The sequence below is a fragment of the Lissotriton helveticus genome, chromosome 4_1, assembly GCF_964261635.1.
Source record: "Lissotriton helveticus chromosome 4_1, aLisHel1.1, whole genome shotgun sequence".
NCBI lineage: Eukaryota > Metazoa > Chordata > Amphibia > Caudata > Salamandridae > Lissotriton > Lissotriton helveticus.
In genome coordinates this window covers 1,506,243,172-1,506,267,628 of record NC_136063.1, presented here as the reverse complement: position 1 = coordinate 1,506,267,628, position 24,457 = coordinate 1,506,243,172, and the positions used below count along the sequence as shown (strand labels likewise).

At 45.2% G+C, this 24,457-nt stretch overlaps 1 protein-coding gene across 1 annotated transcript in view; it reads right to left on the bottom strand.

Moving 5' to 3' along the window:
- The window catches only part of ABCA13 (ATP binding cassette subfamily A member 13), a 2,470,580-nt gene that overhangs the window by 111,377 nt on the left and 2,334,746 nt on the right, over window positions 1-24,457 (bottom strand). The gene's annotated exons all lie outside the window — the stretch shown is intronic.

Here is a 24,457-nt window from a genome sequence, read left to right as displayed (position 1 = left end):
GGACACGAGTGATCAGCTGTACTTCTCTACATGCCTGAGGCAGAAAAAGCCTTACTATTAATATTATTATTACCTTCATATATACTCATTTCAATCTGGACTAACTGCTCATCTATATATAAGTTTCAGCTCTTGACCAATTTCCCTACTATAGAAGGTTTTAAAAGACTTTGGGTGGTATTTATTAAACCATGTCTGACATTGAATCTGACGATTCCCAGGCTCCTGCCTTCCCCATTTCCAATCTTGACAATGAGCAGATCAAGAAGTTAATCCAACAATGCGCACCTGCATGTGCGAGACCATCAGCCAGGTTATGGCAGGCAAGAGAAGCTTAATTGAAGTTGAAAACAACACCTCTGACCCCCCAAAGAGGGCGAAATGATAATTACACTAAAAGTGGGGGAAAAAGGTCAAAGAAAAGCAATAATATTGAAAGATTGAGCCCACTGAGCACATTGGGAGGTCCAAGAACCTTAAACTTATTGGGAGGTCAAAGCGCCTCATCCTTTAAAGGAGGACTAAGCACCTCAAATTATAAGGGAGGCCTACGCGCCCCAAAAATTACGGGTACCCTAAATGGCACAAACTACCAGAGTGCCCCAAGTGACACACAATATCAAAGTGCTCTTTCTGACCCTCAAGAAATTGATTTAGAATGAAAAGGAGGCTCAGAGTCAATGGAGTATGTCCTTGAACTTGACCCAGATGAAACAGACCTAGAATTCCCTCTTTCAGAAGAAGAATTACCCTCCTCCCCTAAAGAGATAGTAATTAACCCTCTGGGTGAGGGAATGTTTTCCCCCTACAAATACCAACACCCCAAGAACACACAATGGCGGCCACAGACCAACATAGCCAAATTCATTAAAAGATGTGTAAGAAACCCCCTGGAAAGAGAGACGCAAAACATTTTATAGGCAGAATGCCCCAGAACTATGGTCCAAGGCAAGATATGTCTCACACTTATCTTGGACCCAGAACTTATTAAATTGTTGTTTAAGTCGGGCAGGGACCCAAGGAAAGGCATGCAGAGGTTCCTAAAGACATGCCAGGACTGCATGCGTGACACACTCGACCCTCTTTGTAGAATTATCAATCTAACTGAACAAAGCCACATTAAAGGTACCCCTTTAAACCTCGAGCCACTGAGAGGATGGAGGCTAAAGACCCTGATTCTTCTGGGAAATCCGAATGCCGCAATTAATTCCGAGACGAGAAGGGTCGGCCTGACCAAGATAGAGCCCAAACTTAGCGACATGGCTGATAAGGAGCATTTGGTTAACCCCAAAGAACTCCTCTTCAGGAAGGACATGATTAAAAGCCTGGGGAAATACATGGCAGCCTTTACTGCACTAGATAAGGCTCAAAGTAATACGTGCAGAGTCTTTTTAAACCTAGTATTCTTGCCAGGGCTGGCAAAAGGGGTCTCTCTATCACCCGTGATTACGAAATACCCTTTTTTAGACAGCGAGGTTCCGGACACCCTTACCAGGCGAACCCCTCCTCTTCATTCTACCCACAGAGAACAAGAGCTTTCAGAGCTAGAGATCAAATCTCCACCAACCTTCCAAGTAAGCACCAATTCACTTCCTCCTTCCTTTTCAGCGGGATAAAGTGGGGGGGTCAACTGGATGCCAGACCCGGGTGATCTGGAAGTCAATGCCTTTTTCCAACCATGGAAAGCGATTCGGGGATATGCGTATCCTCTCTCGTGATGATTCAATGAGTACTCCAGAAATTGAGACAGGAGCAATGTTCGATAATTCTAATAACACCATTCTGGCCATCCCAACCATAGTTTCCGACAAACTTGGAATTAGCTTGCAAAACACCCTATCTACTCCCAGCTTCACAAGGCCTGTTAAGAGACATAGACGGTTGGGAACATCCTCTGGTCCAGAGCGGGACTTTGAACCTTCTTGCCTGGAAACTGTCAGGAGATCTCATGAAATCACTAACCTTTCGAGACAGGCTTCAACACTCTCCCAAGAATCTTGGGCCAGGAACACATTATAGCTACAACAGCATCTGGAGAACATGGGTTCATTGGTGCCTGGAAAGGAACCTGGATCCCGTGGAGGCTCCTATCGTATATGTAGCAAACTCACTTTTGAAACAATTTGAAAGGGGGCTTACCTACAGATCAATTGCTACTGGTCAGCTGTATCAGTAGGTCATGCTCTATTAAATGGGAGAACTATAGGAAAAAATACCATAATATGTACAATCATGAAAAGTACTAGACTAAAACTACCCCTAAACCTAAATACCAAATACTTTAGGATGTCAAATTATTAATTGACCTTTTCTCTAACTGGCCCGATAACAGATTGCTAGATAATAGAAAACTCTCAATTAAACTAGCATCTCTCCCATGCCTAATATCTTCCCGTTGAGTATCTGATGTTAAGGCACTGGAAATAACTAATAAAGTTTACAACGCCTTTGGTGTCAAATTTGAAATTATTAAAAGGACCAAAACCATGTTAGACACGATCTTCTACCCAAGATTTCATGCATGCAAAAACATTTTTGTGGCAGATTGTATGAAATAATATGATGCAAGAATGAGTGGTCATTGCACTACTGGCTCAACAAACTACTTATTTCCTTTGTTAAACCCTTCAAACCCATTACTTCTACCTCTATAGCTAGATGGGTTAAATTGGCAATGCAATTATCTGGCATAGACCTTAAAAGATTTAAAGCACACTCATTAAGGGGCGCCATGGCTAGCAAATCCTTTCGGAAAGAGGGTAAACTAGACGATATCCTTAAAGCCGCTGACTGGTCTAATTCCTACACCTTTGCGAAACACTGCTGTAAACCTCTTGAACACATGTCTGAGGTAGGTTTACATGACTACCCTCATGCATAATGGTAGCCTTCGGTCTTGTAATGAAATTGCGATTCTCCTAATTCTCCTGGATTTCATTTAGGACACAGAGGCTAGCATAATCCCAATCCTTCCCTCCTGGAAGTGGATAATACACTTCTAGAGGTTAATTGGTAACTACTAAACAATATTAATACATTTTGTATATTTGTTTTCATTTAGATATATTAAGACAAAAGAAGGAACGATTCTGTATTCACTGTTTATTGACAAACGTAAAAATGTATTTTAACACATATTGCCTTTTTTCAACAATGCACTTTTAAACATAGGGAGGACATGTGCAGATCTCTAATCTTTTCTCTTTTTCACATAACCCTGCTTAGTTGGCTTTTGTGCAGGGATGCACACTTAAAAGCTTGCTTTTGGAGATACAAGTCTGTCTACTCTTCTCCCAAGCAGCTTTGCAGCGTTCGGCTACACTCTCGTGTTTGGAATCTATAAATTACATTAAGAAGAAAAATGTAATAGTTTGATTACAGTAAAAACGTATTTCCTCGCATTTAAAAAAGTCAGATCAATTTAAGCACATGGCTATTGTACAACATGAAAATTCTATTCTAGATCTTTACTTTATGATGTATTACTTTCAAATGGCTGCTTGAAGTGGCATTAAAAGAAATATGCATAATGTTAGCCTCCGTGTCTTTAATGAAATCAGGATTTTCTGGTCATAATATTAGGAGAAACGCAATTCTTAACTTTTTTTTCCAGAAAGGTAGCCATGTCGCAGGTATTTCTGTCTGAAGGCTAATGAAATATTCACATTTACCAAGGACTCCCAACTGTGGCTGCTCCGCACAGGGATGTTGCATAAGTCACTCCTAAATAAGTTTTCGAAAAATAGAGATGAATTGTTCATTTCAAATACATCTTGTGAAACACGGTGGCTAAAAAGATATATATTTTGCATGCAGTTGTGAAGGGGAACCGATGCTTTAGAAAAGGCGAATTCATTTATTCATCCCTTCATCCACCCAACCATCCAGCCATCATCCCATCCTTTTTTCCAAACATACATCCTTTTCTTCCTTTCCTCTCTTCCTTTCCTCCTTCTTTCCCTCCCTCCTTCCCCCTCCCTTCCTCCTTTCATTTCATTCTTCCTTTCCTCATCCACCCACGCATCCTTCCTGCTCTCACCCTTCTTTCTCATCCATCCATCCATCTTTCCTTTTCTCCATCTCGCTTTGCCTTTCCAACCATCCATCCTTCTTTCCTTCCTTCCCCCACCCATCCATTCATCTGTCCTTCACTTAATCCATTCTTGTTCGTATCCATCTTCCCACCCATCCGTCCGTCCGTCCGTCCATCCATCCATCCATCCATCCATCCATCCATAGCTTTCCTCATTTTTCTCTTTAGCCCTTCTTCTTCTTCTGTGCATCTTACCCAGCAGCTCTATTACTGGTATTTATGAGCATCTGTTTGAAGACCAACATTTCGAATTACATTCAGAGCAGAAATAAACAAAAAATCAATAACAATTTATGTTAAACACAACTTCCTTGTGTCACCTCCCCACCCTTCCCCCCCGCTTAGGTGGGCATTCATAACACTCTTGGTCCTGAATCATGAAAGTGTATACCATATACTGTATACATACAGCCTAGGAACAATCATATCCAATAAATCTATATTACAAAAACTGTTTTTTTAAGTTATGGTTGAAACATTCTAGGAAATGAATTATTTGAGGATTCTAAACACATTCCTGTGTTTCTCTTTTCCTAACACAGGCACCAGAACAGGGCAATAATGAGAAGGTGTGTCCAGCTGTTCTACAAGGTTTGTGAAACGGAACCATTGTTCACTTCATGTCTTCAGATATAAAAGAGGCATGTAAAATATCTGATATATCATCAGATGATGTTTACACTTATTAGGAATCCAAAACACAAACGTTTGATAAAGTCAGTGTTTGGAACTGAATTACTCATGGATGCACAAGAGAACAAAGCAGAGAGAAATATAATATGTGTGCAGGAGACTGCACATTTTTGCATTATACCACCAAATTGTTTAAATTGATTTACTATTTTTTTTTATTGGGCACTTAAAAGCTTCTAAACACCTCCAAGTGCAGGTGAATCCTAAAACTTGGTAAGTCATTGACTAGTACCAATTGGTGTACCTCACTTTTAGATAAAGCCACAATAAAAATGCATACAAATAGTACTGGTGTCATAAAAGACAGTTGTGAGTTTTGAGATGCAGTGTGCATTTGCACTACCACATGAGCAACTTTAAAAAGGTGGCATAAATGTTATCTCCGCAAACTTGAGCTGCTTTAGCCCAAAGCTGCAGCAAGCACATTAATACAACTTTTTGCACATTTAAAAGTCTACTTACAACATTAACTAGATCCCTCGTAAAAGGTGCTTTGGGGCCCACGGGGCCTAAATGCACAATACATAGAAGTGAGACATGTAAGTAGGTAACATGCAATCCATCTGCAGTAAAAGAAGTTCAAAATGATATTTACTTCAGAGGCCTAAGGAATATAGCCATTTACCATGGTCTGCATTGTGTCCACCCTGCCTATCTTGGTTGAGGTGCCAATTAGTAAACCACCTTTGCAACATTTTAAACAGTATTAGATATGAAGTAATTTGTGAGCATAGATGTATGGTGAAAGTGTTTGATTTTAGAAAGGTTATCTATCTCTGCCTATCCCATGCCCTCACCCTAAATGGTTCTGCCAGGCTCTGGTGTCACACAGTAACTTGAATTGGATTTCCATCACTCCAGAGCAGCCCAGTAAAAGATGTGAATGATCCTTAATAGATACTTCCTGGAAGACTAACGTGGTTTCCTGGGCAGCAGCAATGTTGGGAGATCTCTACCAGTAGGACAAGTGGAAGATAATCAAAGAGCACCCCGCGCTTAGAAACCATCTGTTATCACTTATCAACGGAATGTAAGGGGAAGGCAGAAAAGGTGAGACAGGTAGGCATTTCTGCAAAATGTTAACGTATGTTAATAGAAGAAATAGTGTGAGTCTGCCTTTAAAGCTGTTTTTTCATGGGCCATACTGGACATTTCACAGAGAGGGGTACATGAGGGATAGTACCAGTTTCAGCAGATTTGTCCACTAGTGGGGAGAGTGAGCCATTTCAGTTTATTGGACAAGTTATTTGGTGGGCATGGTCAGCTTCAGGATCTGAGACACATTTCTCCCACTTTTGACTGATTAAAGTTTGCTGAGAATACCTTAGCAATAAGCTGAACGAGCATCGTTTTGGGGGCCATTATTTCTTTGAAGGACTTCACGTCCCAGGAGACCACCAGCCACACGCCACCTGCAGCAGCCCCTCCCACCTGCAGCTGCTATTTAACTGCTCGCAGCACCCGCTTCGAGGGTGCCGCTTCGCCGAACGACCATCGTTTTGGGGGCCATTATTTCTTTGAGGGACTTCACGTCCCAGGAGACCGCCAGCCACACGCCACCTGCAGCAGCCCCTCCCACCTGCGGCTGCTATTTAACTGCTCGCGGCACCCGCTTTGCCGAACAAGCATTGTTTTGGGGGCCATTATTTCTTAGAAGGACTTCGCGTCCCAGGAGACCGCCAGCCACATGCCACCTGCAGCAGCCCCTCCCACCTGCAGCTGCTACTTAACTGCTCGCGGCACCCGCTTCGCGGTACGAGGGCAGGCGCGCGCCGGGCAAAGCCCGGGCCAAGGTCTAGCCCATTTGAGACCGTTGGAGACTGGCCCCCCCCTCTGACGTCTTCCATAGCCAACGACCAGGTGTCTTACTAAGTAAGTGGACACTTGAATATATCTGGTTATTTTGTACGCATTAATTGAGAAATGTCTGGCCGCGAGGGAAAAGGGAAGAAAGCCGCTGGGGTTGGATATGTAGCCGGGACTCTTGATCAATTTATAACGAGGGCTACATCCGTTTTGGCCCATGAAATTGCCATCACAGAGCATCGCCTCTCTATGGATCCTGTTTTTGCTAAACGTTCATCTCTGGGGGCTAAATGAGTGTACACACCCCAGAAAAAAACACACAAACAGCTCTTGCTTCCAGGTTATCAAGCCAAAGTACCTGTCAACTACGAGTTATAGCTACAGGATCCTCTAATTCAGATGGCAAGTCCTCACAGTTAGAGCCATTGTCGAACAATTCATCATTAAATCGAACTAGTGGCCCTGTCACGCGTGCCACGGATGGCCACAAAGATGCCCCACAACCATCTAAGCAGACGCAGGGTGCAATTCCCAAAAGGAAGCGTGGCGTTGCTCAGCAGAAGGGAAGAAAGCCTAAAAACATTCAAACCAAATACGTCTAGCACTGTGGCAACCATGGAGTCCCCTACTATTGAAATACCCCAGGAGAGACCTGCTGTTAACAGTACGAACGAGGTTGATACAACTAATGGACTGCCCCAGAGAGAGGATGCCCAGTGGCAAAGAATAGGTGGACTTATAACATCTTCTTTACAGCCTTTAATAGAAAGACTCCTATCAATTGAGAACAGGATAGAAAAATTTGAAGAACTGATGGCGACTACCCTGGGTGGTATTAAGAACAAAATGGCGAACTGTAGCCAACTTCACGACCTACCGAGGGACGGATTAAGGGGCCCAGTGGCATCTGCCAGCTCTAATATCACTTCGAACCCAAGCCAGGTTGTGCAATCGATGGTCCCCATAGTAGTGGGGGGATGAGCCACGGGGAACGAGTAACTTAGTGGGCCCAGATGTGCTATATGATAGGCGTCGCAAAGATGGGGAATTGTTGTTGGGAGCTGCCCAGGGTCAGAAAGTGGTTGCAACTCCCAAGTGAGATTATGTGGGGATAGACGCAAAGAACCTTAATCAGCACCTAGATCTACCCCCTGATTGCGCGCCATATGTTGCTGTTTTGACTGGTGTCCCAGACTTGGAACATGGAAAGGTTGAATCCCATGCCCAATTAAAAAACAAAACAATTCACTGGCTGAACAATAATAGACCTCTTCCTAGAGATGCCCAATGTCAGATTCTTTTTGTGAGGAGAGTGAGCTGGGTAGGATGCAGATCAAAAAATATCGAAGGGGATTGTATTGTTATCAACTTTAAGGATACTAAAGCTGTTGGGCATGTGTGTGTCAATTTTACAAAATATTCACGTTCTACCATCCAGATTCGTGACCTAAGTTACTTCTACATCCCACCAGATTACACGCCTAATCTTGATCAGAATGAATGGACCAGGGACAGGCCTAGGCGGCCGGTTGTACAGTCTAAGATAGTAGTCGGGGGGAATAAAGAACAACTGTCACCTGTATCATTAAGAAATAGATTTAGTGTCCTGGATATGGTGGATTGACTGGCACCTACCGATAACTGTTTGGACATATTGCCTAAGCAAAGTGTTATTCCCAGGGATGTGGGCGGTGGGGACCCAATCCTTCATATATGCCCTAATAATGAAGTGGGGTTACTAATGATGGAAAATCACTCTTGTCTAACACAGAGGGGAAGGTAGGGAACCTTACTGTTATGAATGTACCAAACTGTGGTAGTGGTGGTGTTGACCAATGTTTAGCGGGATTAGTGCCAGTCAGTAATGGAACTGGTATCCAAGGATTGGCGGATAGATCGGAGGTAAAACGATAGAGGTGGCAAACAACTTTCCGCTGGCGGCTCAAGAATTTTATCCTGGAATATTGCTGGTCTTGTGGCTAAATTAGATCAGCCTGACTGGGGGGACTATATTGACTCCCATGAGATCTGCTTGTTCCAGGAAACTTGGGCCGTAGTCCCCCAATACAGAGTGGGGTTTGTGGCATACTGCGAGGCGGCAGTCAAGGGACCAAAGGGTAGACCATCGGGGGGTTATGTATATGGGTGGGTTCCCACCTCGGCTGTAAGATAAAGCGAGTAGATACGCATTCTCCAGACATCATGTGTATCCTCCTGTCACACAGAAATCTCCCGAAACTAGCCATTATTAATGTGTACTCTCGGCCAGTCCAGCATGGTGCGACCTCTTCTACCTTAGATTCTCTGGCAAACTTCCTCAGTACACGTGATGGGAATATTTATTTTTTAATCGGCAGCGATTTTAATTGTCATTTTGAGCCCCTTAATGGTCTGATACAATGTATAACTAGTGACAAGGACGCCATATGGTCAATTCCAGCTTCTAATGCTTACCCAACTAGGGGGTGGACACCTTTAGCCCTCCAGCTAACCTCTTTAACGCTGACTTTCTCCCTAAGGGCCTGCAATGGACGGTTCCCGGGCGATAACCCGGGGCGCCCTACTTTTGAGAGGCTTGGCCGAGCTTCAACAATTGACTATCTCCTCCTTAGTGTAGAGATCTGGCATAATGTGGCCGATTTCAGCGTCGATGTACGCTGTGAAAGTGACCACAACCCTTTGGTCGTAACACTAGATTTCCAGATGGGGGAACAGGTCGAGCTCGCGATAACAGAATAATTTGGTCGTTGTCGAAGGAGGGAGACGAATTCGTTGGGCTAAAATAAATCGATCGCCGGAAACCATGTCAGATTTGTATACGAGCATTATACCGTTGCTGGAGAAAGTTAGCCTTTTATCAGATAACATATCGACTCTATGCCCAATGAATGATTTAGGAAAAATCCACCAGGAAATGGTCCGGATTTTGGCGGACTTTTTCTTTAATAGTGGGCCTAATAACCATAAACCCAGCAGCGATAAAAAATCCTGGTATAACAGGAATTGTAGTGAAGCAAAAAAAAGCCTTGTTGCTCTCACTTAAGGGGAGCGACAATTACTATATTCTGGAAGCCAGGGCTGCTTTTAAGAAAATAACTATAAAAGCTAAATTTGATTGAGAAGCAGACAGATGGCAGGCTATCAAGAATGCCTTAGACCAAAAAGATAGTAGAAGTTTTTGGAACTTGGTCCACACGGGGAAACATGAGGGTAGGACCGCTATTGATCCAAACCTTGATGAGGAAGCCTGGCATCTATATTTTAAGGAACTATATTCAAGTACGCCCATTGATTTAAGTAGTAGTAAGGCTCTGGTGTGTGATTTTAACGTTGAATCCTTACGGGATATACCCCGTGTACTATGGGTGAGGTATTATCTGCTTTAGCAAAGCTTCAACCCAACAAAGATTTAGGAAAAATCCACCAGGAAATGGTCCGGATTTTGGCGGACTTTTTGTTTAATAGTGGGCCTAATAACCATAAACCCAGCAGCGATAAAAAATCCTGGTATAACAGGAACTGTAGTGAAGCAAAAAAAGCCTTGTTGCTCTCACTTAAGGGGGGCGACAATGACTATATTCGGGAAGCCAGGGCCGCTTTTAAGAAAATAACTATAAAAGCTAAATTTGATTGGGAAGCAGACAGATGGCAGGCTATCAAGAATGCCTGAGACCAAAAAGATAGTAAAAGTTTTTGGAACTTGGTCTACACGGGGAAAAATGAGGGTAGGACCGCTATTGATCCAAACATTGATGAGGAAGCCTGGCATCTATATTTTAAGGAACTATATTCAAGTAAGCCCATTGATTTAAGTAGTAGTAAAGCTCTGGTGTGTGATTTTAACTTTGAATCCTTACGGGATATACCCCGTGTACTATGGGTGAGGTATTATCTGCTTTAGCAAAGCTTCAACCCAACAAAGCCCAGGATTGGACAGAATTCCGGGTGACTTGTTTAAAAACGAGCAGACGGTGTGGTCCCCATATTTATTATCACTCTTTAACGCAATATTGCATAATCTTCCAGCGCCGCCCACCTGGCCAGGCTCGGAGGTTGTCCCTATTTATAAAAAAGGATCCCCGATTGAGCCTGCGAACTATAGGCCAATCAGCCTTATTGATGTTACTCAGAAAATGTATAGGAGGCTACTATTACATAGGTTGCAGGACTGGATGGAAGACCGTGAGGTACTTACTCCGTTGCAAGCAGGTTTTAGAGCTAAAATCTCAACCGTAGACCAATTGTTTAGGCTCCAATTAATTTACTGGAAGCATGTGGTTTTGGAAGGTGGGAGCTTGTATCTTTCCTTCATGGATTTGAAATCTGCGTTTGATATGGTGGACGGTGACCAGCTGTGGCGTATCCTGCTGGACATGGGGGTTCCGCCATATCTTTACTTCCAACTTAAACGCCTCCACAAGGGCACATATGCCAGAGTAAGATATGGCAAGAATGCCCAACTAACAGCGCCCTTCCATGTGGAAAAGGGGGTAAGGCAAGGGTGCGTGCTAGCGACAACCCTCTTTTCCCTCTTCCTAAATGGTCTAATCGAAGATCTACTAGCCATAAAGGATCTGGATTCCCCTAGAATATCAACACGCAAATTTCCCGCACTAATGTTTGCCGATGACACCCTGCTCCTTTCGAAGTCACCAATGGGGATGCAGCGGGTGCTAAAGGAATTCAGTCAGTTTTGTAAAAAGAGGAACCTCGTAGTTAATATCAATAAAACTAAATATATGGTCTTCAATGCCAATTCTACTAATTGCCCACATCCAGTGATGGATGATAGGCCTCTTGAGCGGGTTCATATTTTTGACTATTTGGGCCTATCGTTAAATGTTAGGATGGATGGGGCCCTCAAATTAACAAGGCTAATTTGAGGTTAGTTCAGGCAATAGGGGGAATATTGAAAGTGCAGAAGAGCTGTCCTTTGAAGGTCATAAGCCCACCATTAGAAATTTACAAGCCAGGTTGGCTTCCCTATATGGAGCCGAACTTTGGGGGCATAGGCCATCCAATGCCCTGACACTTACTGAAAATAAGTTAATCAGACAAATTTTGGCTTTGCCAACAAATACACCCCTGTATTATCAACAACAAGGGGCCCCAAATCAGTCAGCAGGGACCTCGGGTAACGTACTTTATATATGCAACAATGGTCCCATGCATTCCAAAAATACAAGCAAGAAATAAATATAGACAGAGTCAATCTATATTGTGAGTGACATGTCCAGCCGGACAGCGGTCTTCCAAGTTTACTCAATGAACGCTTAGTTAGAACATAAGAAGCACCTTCCACAGTTCAACCAGTGTGGTACACAAGCCTGTGCCCAGCACTGACAGGTCGGGTACAGAAGGTAACGAAGAAGGGCTTTTTAAGGCAAAAGACGTTTTCTGTTTTTCAATTCAATAGTACAGAATTTGTAAAGAAGCACTATTACATTACATAGTAATCACGTTTTGTATTAAGTGCTAGTTAGGTCGACGGCGTTTCGGACCCCCTATTAAATCACGGGGACCATCATCAGGACATTTCAATGAAAGCCTTAACAATAATAAGCCTCTAGTTGCCAGAGTCGAGCAGTTCAATCCGCGGTACAGAATAAAGTCCGTCGGAGCCAAGGGAAACCGGGTGAGTCGGCATGAGTACCTTCTGTACCCGACCTGTCAGTGCTGGGCACAGGCTTGTGTACCACACTGGTTGAACTGTGGAAGGTACTTCTTATGTTCTAACTAAGCGTTCATTGAGTAAACTTGGAAGACCGCTGTCCGGCTGGACATGTCACTCAAAATATAGATTGACTCTGTCTATATTTATTTCTTGCTTGTATTTTTGGAATGCATGGGACCATTTTTGCATATATAAAAAACAAATACACCCCTAGCACCACTATGGATGGATTTGGATATCCTCCCAATGGTGGACCTAATCTCGATGCGACCGTTGCTTTATTGGCGACGGCTATGGAGCTCAACTGAGCTGAGACACTACAGGGAGGAACTAAAAGCGGTAATGCTATTACTGGGGGCTGTGGGTAGTGTACCTTGGCTGTCTTTTGTTAGGGATGCTTTCCGTGCTATGGGCAGGGAGGACTTATGGACTACCCTCGAAGAATCGTGTGTAGTTATTTCCCAAAAAAACTTAGCTAAAGCAGTGAAAGATTGCAAACTGACTAGTCTAATCCAGGTAGTCAAAACCACGAGTCTAACCTATGGGTTCTTGGATTTTAAGTCACATTATCAATTTGAGCGGTTGCTAGATTCAATACAGCCTCCTCTAACAAGGAAGTTGTTTCTGCAATTCAGATATGGGACGCTCCCGCTCTTTACAGTAACCAATAAGTGGGCGGGCGCTTCCCATTGTCTCTGTCCAGGATGCCTGGTGGTGGAGGAAACAGTGATTCACGCATTGCTCTTCTGCCCGACATACAAACAGTCCGGGTCTAAATGGATTATGCAACTGGGTAGAAATCTGGGCATCAGGAACTATCATGAATTTTTTATGATCCTCATAACTGATGCAAACTCAGTGTATGTTGTTGCCATTACGAAATTTCTCTTTGCCATGTGGCTAAAACAAAGGCACTTGTTAAAGAACGGCACCTAATTATTTGTGCCTTTGCCTCTGTGTGAGAGACAGAGCGCCTCACAGCTGTTAGCCTTACTGTTATTGGACGTCTAAAAGTTTTAGGATCTTTTATTAATTTTTTTATGTTTTAATTTTAAATTATATTTTTAAAAGCAGCTTTTAATCTTGCTTCCCTAATTATTGTGACCCAATTATCACTACACTTGTATATACCAGTTCTAATAATGAAATTGTATCTTTTGTTACTGCTATGGGTTACATTTTATTGCATTGTAAATTCAAATGTGTTTTTATGGCTGTAATAGCCGCAATACAGTTTTTTTTGATGATGATGAATAAGTCACAAGAATTGCGAGAAGGGTCCAGAATAGGCACTTCGCTAGAGCTAATAGTAAGTTAATCACTATATTTTGAGGCTCCTGCCAACTAGCAAAAAGATCATTGACTTGATATTGGAGAACCTACATGAGAAATAGGAAGTTCTGGTATCCTGCTTCCGCTTGAACTAAAGTTGTTTTTAAGAGGGCAGAGTAGCTGGCTTCTTAAAGTACGCAAGGACATTTAGGGCAAGAGGGCACCTTGGAGAAAGGAATCAGCAATCTGTGTGAAACTGGATTTTTAACTGTGGAGCCTGATGAAGCCAGGGCAGGGAATTCTGACTTTCGTTGGACTTCTGGCTTCTCACAGATTCCCTTATAAATTTGGCTGATGTCCTGTTCACCATATTACAAGTGCATTATACGCTATGCTAGTGAATTACATTGGTATCAAATCAAAAAAATATGAAAATGTGTTTTTTGAGTCAAAAATATCTTCACTACAAAAATTTAGTGAAACAGAAAATGCCATTTTTGTATATAACCTCGTTTTTAAGAATATTGTTGTATTTAATACTGCTTAATATTTAATATAGTTGTAATTTAAAAATATATATATGTATGTTAGCATATTTATTGCAAGTATTAGTAGTAGTATAATTATTCTAAGCACTTTAAATATAGATTTTACATTTTAATATGTAATTTAATTATGTTTTATTTAATTGATCATTTATAAAGTAGTAGCAGGATGTTGTGTTTCTAGTGGAGTAGGAAGGAGAGTTCATTAAATTATCATTTATTTTTGTAATGTTATTTTTTATGTAAATGACAAATTTCATTGAATAATCACCATGAAAAGTGTTTGATTGTTTAATTGTTCATTTGTTCTTTAAAGTTTTCCTTGTTAATTTTAACATACTGTATTTTTTAGGGTTTAACTAGGTATTTGTATTTTAGTAGTGGGTTGCTGGTTTTGTAGGGGATTAGGGTAGGAAGTTATTTAAGTTATATTTTTTTAATTAATATTCATGTTATTTAAATGTTTTATTGATAATTTATTGGGTGCTTGTTTCAATTGATTATTTATATGTAAATGATGTGTTTCATTTGAATTGTGTATTAATTGATTGATAAATGTATTCAGGTAGTATTTTAATTTGATATTGTTCTAGATATTATTATGTTTCTAGGTGTGTCTGTTGAAATCCTTTATTAATTTGCTAATATATATGTATTTTTATTTAAATTTACATGTTCTTTTTATTTCTATATCATAAGATTAAGATTGCCTGGTGTGGCGTATGCCAACCTCTGAATATCATGACTTTTGACAAACCATGGCATCTGGCGCCATCCATGGTATTCAGTAACCCTCTCGGACATACACTGTCTTTTATGGCATTATGGTGGCTTACTCTTACCTGCTGGTGGTCATCTCTCGCTTTATGATGTGTACCCGTATAAAAATAAATGTGGCTCTGGCATGACAATGCTCATTCTTGGCCTCTTGTTTACTTACTTGCTAAAATGGTGTCCATTTATGGTGACTCATGGTCACACGTGTCATAATGGCAGCATGGCAGCCTTTACCAAGACAATGGTGACCACCATTGACACAACAATGTCTCTGGAGCGACCTCTGAGCCTGACTTCAGGTTAGGTTGCCCCCACGCCGCTGCCGCCTGCTCTCCCTGATTGCCCGCTGCCTCCTTGCCGCTAGTTTTTTCCCGCCGCTGCTCCCTGCGGCCCCGCCCCCTGGACCCCCCTGCATCCCCATTCGCCACCCCGCTCCCGCCACCCAGCTGCTCCTCCCTCCCGTCAGCACTCTTATGCAGACCACCCAGTGACCGCGCAGCAAACGCGCAGCGGGCGCGCCGTTGGCACACCGAAGGCGCATCTAAGGCAAGCCCGTCTGCGCCCGTCCGCGCCTGGACCGCGCCCAGCGCCAGGACCCCTGGCCCTCAACGATACCAGCCCACACGTCGGACTTACGATGCCGCCACCCTCCATGCACTCTACGCCGGCCGGAACCCCGCCTGCTACCGAGCCACCCCGAAACGCACCCACGGACCCTTCACCTGCCAAACCTGCAAGTTCACCTGCCTCCGGACCTGCACCGCACCCGCAAGGCCAGGCACCAGCAACAATCACCTCAAGTGCATCCTGCTCAACACCCGCTCCATCCACAGACACGCCGTCGAACTCTGGAACCTCCTCGACACGACATCATCAGACGTCGCCTTCCTCACAGAAACCTGGATGAACGCCTCCTCAGCCCCCGACATCGCCATAGCCATCCCGGAAGGCTACAAGATCACCCGGAGGGACCGCATCAACCAAACCGGAGGAGGCATCGCCATCGTCCACAGAAACACCATCCGCATCACGACCAACTCCGAAGACACCCTCACTGCCGCCGAGCACCTTCACTTCCTGATACACACCAACCCCAAGACCACCCTCAGAGGCACTCTCATCTACAGACCCCCGGGACCACGCACACAATTCAGCGAAGCCATCGCAGACTTCATCAGTCCGCACGCCCTCACCTCCTCAGACTACATCCTCCTAGGGGACCTCAACTTCCACCTGGAGAACAACAATGACAGCAACACTACCGCCCTGCTGGACATCCTCGCCAACCTCGGACTCAAGCAACTGGTGAACACCCCCACCCACTACGCCGGCCACACGCTTGACCCCGTCTTCTCCTCCAGCAAGCACATCTCCTTCAGCCACTCCACCGGACTACACTGGACTGACCACAGCTGCGTCCACTTCAACTTAAGGAGAACCACGACCCGCCACAACTCACAACAGGTTCCCCGCAGGAGCTGGAGCAAGATCACCGCTGACCAGCTCACCACCTCCCTCAGCCAGAACCCTCCCACCAACACAACGGACCCCAACGAAGCAGCCCATAACTTCACACAGTGGCTCACCAACTGCACCGATGACCTCGCACCACTGAAGAACCCTCCCAGCAGATCCGGCAGCAAGAAAGCCTTGTGGTTCACCAATGAACTCAAAACCTCCAAGTGAAACTGCTGCACCCTCGAGGAAGCCTGGCGCCACGACCAGACTACAGAAAACATGACAGCCCTCAAGAATGTCACCCGCATACACCACCAGCTGATCCGCACCACCAAAAGGGCAACATTCAAGGAACGACTGGACAACAACACCCACAACTACAAGGAACTCTTCAGCATCGTCAAAGAGCTCTCCAACCCCAGCGCCTGCAACAACGACATCACACCCTCGCAAGACCTCTGCGACTCACTCGCCACGTTCTCCCACTGCAAGATCGCCGACATACACAACAGCTTTGGCTACGCACCCAACCATCGACCCAGCGCCCCCCCCCCACCACCCTCTGCAACTGGACCCCGGTCAGCACCGAAGACATCACCCGCACGATGAACACCATCCACTCCGGATTCCCTACCGACCCCCGCCCGCACCACGTCTTCAACAAGGCCGACTCCATCATCGCACCCCAACTCCGGGACATCATCAACATCTCCTTCGCCACCGCCACCTTCCCGGAGAACTGGAAACATGCCAAGCTCAGCGAGCGCCCTCCTGAAGAAACCCACCGCGGACCCCAGGGACCTCAAGAACTTCCGCCCCATCTCGCTCCTCCCTTTTCCTGCCAAAGTCATCGAGAAGACCGTCAACAAACAACTCGCCTCCTTCTTCGAGACAAACGGATCCCTCGACCCCTCACAGTCCGGTTTCCGAGCTAACCACAGCACCGAGACCGCCCTCATAGCAGCCACCGATGACATCAAATCAATGCTTGACAACGGGGAAACAGCTGCCCTCATCCTCCTGGATCTCTCAGCAGCGTTCGACACAGTATGCCACCGCACACTAATACAGCACCTCAGCAACACCAGAATCCAAGGGAAGGCACTGGAGTGGATCATCTCGTTCCTCGCCGGAAAAACCAAGAGAGTCCGCCTCCCCCCTCAGCCCCACCCTCTTTAATGTCTACAGGAGCCCCCTCGCAGCCATCGCATGCCAACACAACCTAAACATAATTTCCTACGCTGACGACACCCAGCTGATCCTCTCCCTCACCAACGACCCCACCACCACCAGAGCCATTCTCCAGGAAGGAATGAAAGACGTCATAGAATGGATGAAGACCAACCGCCTGAAATTGAACTCAGACAAGACGGAAGTCCTCATCCTGGGATCATCCCCCTCCGCCTGGGACGACTCCTGGTGGCCCCCCGCCCTGGGCACCGCCCCCAAGCCAACGGACCACACACGCAACCTGGGTTTCATCCTGGACTCCTCCCTCACAATGACCAAACAAGTCAACGCCGTCTCGTCATCCTGCTTCAACACCCTGCGCATGCTCCGAAAGATCTTCCGATGGATCCCCACCAAAACCAGGAAGACGGTCACCCAGGCCCTCGTCACCAGCCGACTGGACTACGGGAACACCCTCTACGCGGGAACCACAGCCAAACTACAGAAAATACTCCAGCGCATACAGAACGCCTCCGCACAACTCATCCTGGACATCCCCCGCCACAACCACATCTCTGCCCACCTGAGAGACCTGTACTGGCTCCCCGTCAACAACAGAATCACGTTCAGACTCCTCACCCATGCATACAAAGCTCTCCACGACACAGGACCAAAGTACCTCAACACCCTGCGCATGCTCCGAAAGATCTTCCGATGGATCCCCACCGAAACCAGGAAGACGGTCACCCAGGCCCTCGTCACCAGCTTACTGGACTACGGGAACTCCCTCTACGCGGGAACCACAGCCAAACTACAGAAAAGACTCCAGCGCATACAGAACGCCTCTGCACGACTCATCCTGGACATCCCCCGCCACAACCACATCTATGCCCACCTGAGAGACCTGCACTGGCTCCCTGTCAACAAGAGAATCACGTTCAGACTCCTCACCCATGCACACAAAGCTCTCCACAACACGGGACCGAAGTACCTCAACAACCGTCTCACATTCTACACACCCACCCGCCAACTCCGCTCGACCAGCCTCACCCTCGCCACCGTCCCACGTATTCGCAGAGCCACCGCCGGAGGAAGATCCTTCTCCTACCTGGCGGCCAAGACATGGAACTTCCTCCCCATCCACCTACGACTGACCCAGGACCATCTCTCCTTCAGGAAACAACTCAAGACCTGGCTGTTCGAGCAGTAGCGGATCCCTCCCCTCCCAGAGCCTTGAGACCCTAGCGGGTGAGTAGCGCGCTTTACAAATATGCCTGATTGATTGATTGATTGATTGGTATCATGGCGGTAATCCCTTGCCTAATGGCAGACTTGGATATCATATTGAGAGTTTTTGGGATAATGGTTCCCACCTGTATTAGGCTGTTGACACCCTTAGCATACTGGTGCCCCCATGCATTATGTCAACATTCAAATAAAGTTAGCCATGCGTAATACAATGTTGTTATTCTTGACTCAGCTGTGAAGCTGTCAGTATGCCTATGTGGGAATTAGCATAAAAAACGGTAAGAGGAATGCTTTTTGGACCAAAAGTGTATCTTCTAAAAATGAAAATCTTGTATTTCGAGGCAAAATATTAGTTGTCTTCTTTATAGCACAGCTAACTTTTAATAAGGGATGAAGTTTATAAATATAAAATAAAATAAATGTTTTTTAAAAATCGACACACATTTTGGGACAAAATTGTTTGCATTTCCATCATATATTGATATTGATCCCAGTCAGTAGGATTCATTATCTAAGGAATCTGTCTGCTCTATGAACCTGTGAAGTGTATATCAACTGAGCAGTAGCTGTCCTGCTTATCTCATGAAAATCACGATATCCATGTATATTTAACCCCTTGGCTGCTGCAGTAATTCCACTGCGGCGCTGGAGGTTGGGAGGTGAGCGTGGCGCCGCCATGTTCGTGACTCCGCCATGCCCTCATGAGCCACAGGCGAGCTGTGCTCATGATGGCGTGGTTCCGTCACGACTCTGCCACTCACTAATTCACCCAAACAGGCGGGGAAGCAGTGCCGTGTGGGCGGAGCGGCCGCAGCATGACGGAACCACGCCAATATGAACACATGCCGCCCTTGGTTCATAACGGCGTGGTTCCGTCATGAGCAGGTAAGGGGTTAAATTGTCCATCCTGCCTCTTAGAACTACATTTTCAGTTGTAGTACTTGAATGGGGATCTACTTGTATCATACCCTAGGTTGTGTTTATTTCCAATTTAGCTGGAATTGTTTTATTCTGAAATGAGGTGTGCCTGTGGAATGGAGGGGGCGGTGATATTTTTGATTCTGAAAGAGCACATGATGACAGCAGTGTGATGGTGTTGCTGGCAACAATGTATCATAGACAGGGGTACCATGATAATGGCTTCACAATTTAGAAGGGTGAGGTGCAGGTTCTGTTCCACAAACTTTTACTGCTTGATGGCCATGAAATATAGGGGCATATTAAGGAGGGCCTTGCATCAAACTTGCACCATGCAACGCCATATTTATGAAATCAGTCAAAAGGACTTTGCTTGGCTTTGAATGACTTCATTAATATTGAGTAATGCACCGCGGCGCAAATTGCTGCATTGCATTTCTCTGTTCAAGGGAGGCATTCCATGGGCTTTGCAGTGGGTCTGTTGGACCTGGCCCTTTTTGCATGTTTATCCCCAAACGTTTTGCCCTTTGCCTCCTATTTTTCTGACCCTGCTTTGTTGGTGTTAGGGCTCTGCGCACTTTCCCACTGCTGATAAAGTGCATATGCTCTCTGTTTAAATTGTGACTATGATTGGTTATCCATGATTGGCATATTTGATTTACTGGTAAGTCCCTACTAAAGTGTACTGAGTGGGCCAGGGCTTGTAAATCAAATGCTACTAGTAGGCTTGCAGCACTGGTTGTGCCACTGACATGAGTAGCCATGTAAATGTGTCTCAGACCTGTCACTGAAGTCTCTGCGTCATGTCGACCTGGCTAGTACACCCGCTTGCCAGATCCTAACCTTCCCTTTTTGTACAAATAAGGTACCCCTAAGGTAGGCCCAAGGTAGCCATGTGGGCAGGGTGCAGTGTATGTGGAAGGTAGAATATGTACTGGTGTATTTTACATGTCCTGATAGTGAAATACTGTCCATTTCGTTTTGCACTATTGAAAGGCTGTCTGTCCCATAGGCTAGCATGGGAGCTGCCTTGTAACATCTTACAAGTGTAAATTTCCATTGGGACAAGATGAAGGATTTGAGTTTAGGCTCTCTGAACTCAGGATTTAATAACACACCTTTTAGTAAAGGTGGTTTGTAAGATGTGTGTTTGAAAATGCTACCTTTAGAAAGCTGACGTTTTCTTGCTCATCATTCTTTGTGCCTCTCTGCCTGTTTGTGTATTCACCGTCTGGGTTTGGAGTGACAGGAGCTGAGGAGGTGCATTCACTCTAGACTGTCACAAGGGGGGTTGGGGTGTGTCCTGCCTTTCCGGGGTGACTCATTGCCAGACTGAATAGACCTTTCTGCACTTGGTGGGAGGAGTTTTCACTAGAACCTGAATAGGATGTGTCTTCTTTTCACAATGCTGTCTCCACCCCCTGTGGTCAAGCTGGAATAGGGAGGACAGAACTGGTTTGTATTGAGCGCAGGGACTCTAAAACAGAGACTACAATGAGAAATAGGGTATAAGTATCGGACCTAAAACCCCATACTTTTGCACCACTGGTGCGTCACTTTTTGTGACGCACCAGCAGTGTAAAAAATGTGCCTTGTTGCGCCACATTTACAAAGTGACGCATCTAGGTAGATGCGTCACTTTGTAAACCCCTGCGCTACATTATACCTGCCCCAGGTATAATGTATGCAGCGGGGGTGTTCCCACGCAAGAAAGGGTCATAGAAGTGACGCAGTGAAATCTACCAGATTGCGCCACTTCTAAGACTCAAATGCATCAAAATCTTACGCCTGCCTCACAGCAGGTGTAAGACTGACACAAGCCCTTTCACATGGGGCTTGCTCCATGTGAAAGGACTCATTGCTGGGGTTCCGTCACTTTTGTGACACACTCCAGCAATGCGTCACTTTTGCGCCATTCAGATACATCAGAAATACTGACGTATCTGTAACTCCTTGCGACATGATCCGTCATACAGTAAATATGATGCATCAGGTACGTCACTATACAAAAGGGAGAGGTGGGGGACCAAGGAGCTATTATAAGGTCCAGTGTCCATGCTCCTATTTTAAACTGATTACCAAAAAAGGGGACACTGTTCCTAATGCAGGGTGCAAAAAGTCACCATTGCATAAGGGTGCTAATGTCACCCATATATGAAAAAAAGGAAAGAAAAGGGGAGAAGAAACAGAGTCCCTAGGTAAGGGGACCCACAGAAAACAGGGAAAACATTTTGTGTCCTCTGTTGCCCTCACACACCTCGAAAGGTGTCATGCTTCATCATCGGGCAGTTGCTCCTCGTAGGGCCGGCGCTGCAATCCCCTACGGGTCCCCCCGAAGGGTCTCTTTATCGGAGATCTTTTGTAGGACTGCCGGATGGTGCATGCGGGTGTGCGGGGAGGGTTGTGTGTGGTGGGTCAATAGGGTAATAAAATGCGTGCTAGTGTGAAGTGAAATTTATAATGGGTAACAATGCAGCAATTGTTCTAGTCATGTACCCTGAGCAGACTTAACTGCTAAATAAAATCTAGCCCCAGTGGCATACTATGCCTGGGTATAGAGACATAGGTCAACATGTTTCGCGCCTGCGTCGCCTTAAGGGTCGTTGGCGCTTCGTCAGGACCAGAATTAAAAGTTGTAAAGTGCACGTGATAAATGGATTAAAAATACCCTCATAATCGATCAGGGCGGGCAGTAACCTGTATGCCCAACATCTGGCTACAGCTGCATGTTTGTAACCGCTCCTGGTCAGTACCTAGGAAAGAACAAAATAGAATATACATTTAAATTAAATTTGAATTCAAATCAAATCCAAATTTGAGCACCAGGAACACCTTGATGCCACATCATGTGCCACCACTGTGTGCACATGCAAACATGAAATGATCAAAGATAACAGGCGCATGAGACACAAATTCACACCAGGAAAATATTGGGGTGTGGGGATGTTGTAGGACCCACTTGTAACCCTATATTCTGTAACAAGGTATCTCAAACACTCTATGTCATAGTGCTCGGCAAATCTTATCAAGGAGTCAGTGCCCTAGAGATGTATTGCCTTGAAACAAGCTCACCTCGTTATATTGAGGGGAACGAGCCGTTGGCGCCAGGCAATGGATTCACCCACAAAACCGGGCTGTGGAAATAACCAACCAACGGGAGTTAACAAACAGACACGGGACGCCCAATATCGAGCGCTCAAAATGTCACGGTACCAGAGTCCCTATAAATGGATTTACTCACATCTTAGTATAGGTGCTGCCTCCTCCTCACCTACCCCATCATTGCGTCGGCCAGGGAAAGTCGTGGCGCTCCCTAGTAACCTTATAACCAGATCATTAGGGTCAGGTGTGCTGGGCGTCTACCCTATCCGGGACATCCTATTCGGTAAATTACGTCATTGCGCAAGCTTGGAAGCTCCAACGTACCGCGCATGTGCACAAACTCGAGTTAACTAATCCCCCACGCATGTGCAGTTTATATGCTCTTTTTGGTCGTGTACTCTTTCAAAAATACTTAAGCAAGCCGTACACTCAAATAATGTGGAAGCTCAACCCGGTAATCACAAACCAATGGTTTCATATAAAAATTAACTTAAAATGTTACTCGTGTTAAAAACCAAAGGTGCAATAGTAAGAGCTGCTCAAATGGGTGTGAGTCCCGCTTTACTGTGCGTCTACTCCGTGAGTGTGGTGGGCGTCCCAATTGTTAATGCTTGTAAAAAGGAATAAGAAAATTAATACTATACACTACATCGTGTCAAAGTAATCGGGTACAAAGGGCTAGAGTGGAAATGTCACTCACGGTGCAATTGTATCTCCTGCCTCACCCATATAATTTGGAAATCAAATACCCAAAAGGGTTGCCAAATGAACACAGATACGGTTTAAATTGGCAATCCATACTGGCTAAAAATTGGGTGTGTCCCATGCGCCTGTAGAAAGGAAAAACTAGACAAAGGGGATAGAATGGTCCCTCGGCCCGAAAGCCGTGCTTAAATTACTATACAAAAGGGAGAGGTGGGGGACCAAGGAGCTATTATAAGGTCCAGTGTCCATGCTCCTATTTTAAACTGATTACCAAAAAAGGGGACACTGTTCCTAATGCAGGGTGCAAAAAGTCACCATTGCATAAGGGTGCTAATGTCACCCATATATGAAAAAAAGGAAAGAAAAGGGGAGAAGAAACAGAGTCCCTAGGTAAGGGGACCCACAGAAAACAGGGAAAACATTTTGTGTCCTCTGTTGCCCTCACACACCTCGAAAGGTGTCATGCTTCATCATCGGGCAGTTGCTCCTCGTAGGGCCGGCGCTGCAATCCCCTACGGGTCCCCCCGAAGGGTCTCTTTATCGGAGATCTTTTGTAGGACTGCCGGATGGTGCATGTCGGTGTGCGGGGAGGGTTGTGTGTGGTGGGTCAATAGGGTAATAAAATGCGTGCTAGTGTGAAGTGAAATTTATAATGGGTAACACTGCAGCAATTGTTCTAGTCATGTACCCTGAGCAGACTTAACTGCTAAATAAAATCTAGCCCCAGTGGCATACTATGCCTGGGTATAGAGACATAGGTCAACATGTTTCGCGCCTGCATCGCCTTAAGGGTCGTTGGCGCTTCGTCAGGACCAGAATTAAAAGTTGTAAAGTGCACGTGATAAATGGATTAAAAATACCCTCATAATCGATCAGGGCGGGCAGTAACCTGTATGCCCAACATCTGGCTACAGCTGCATGTTTGTAACCGCTCCTGGTCAGTACCTAGGAAAGAGCAAAATAGAATATACATTTAAATTAAATTTGAATTCAAAT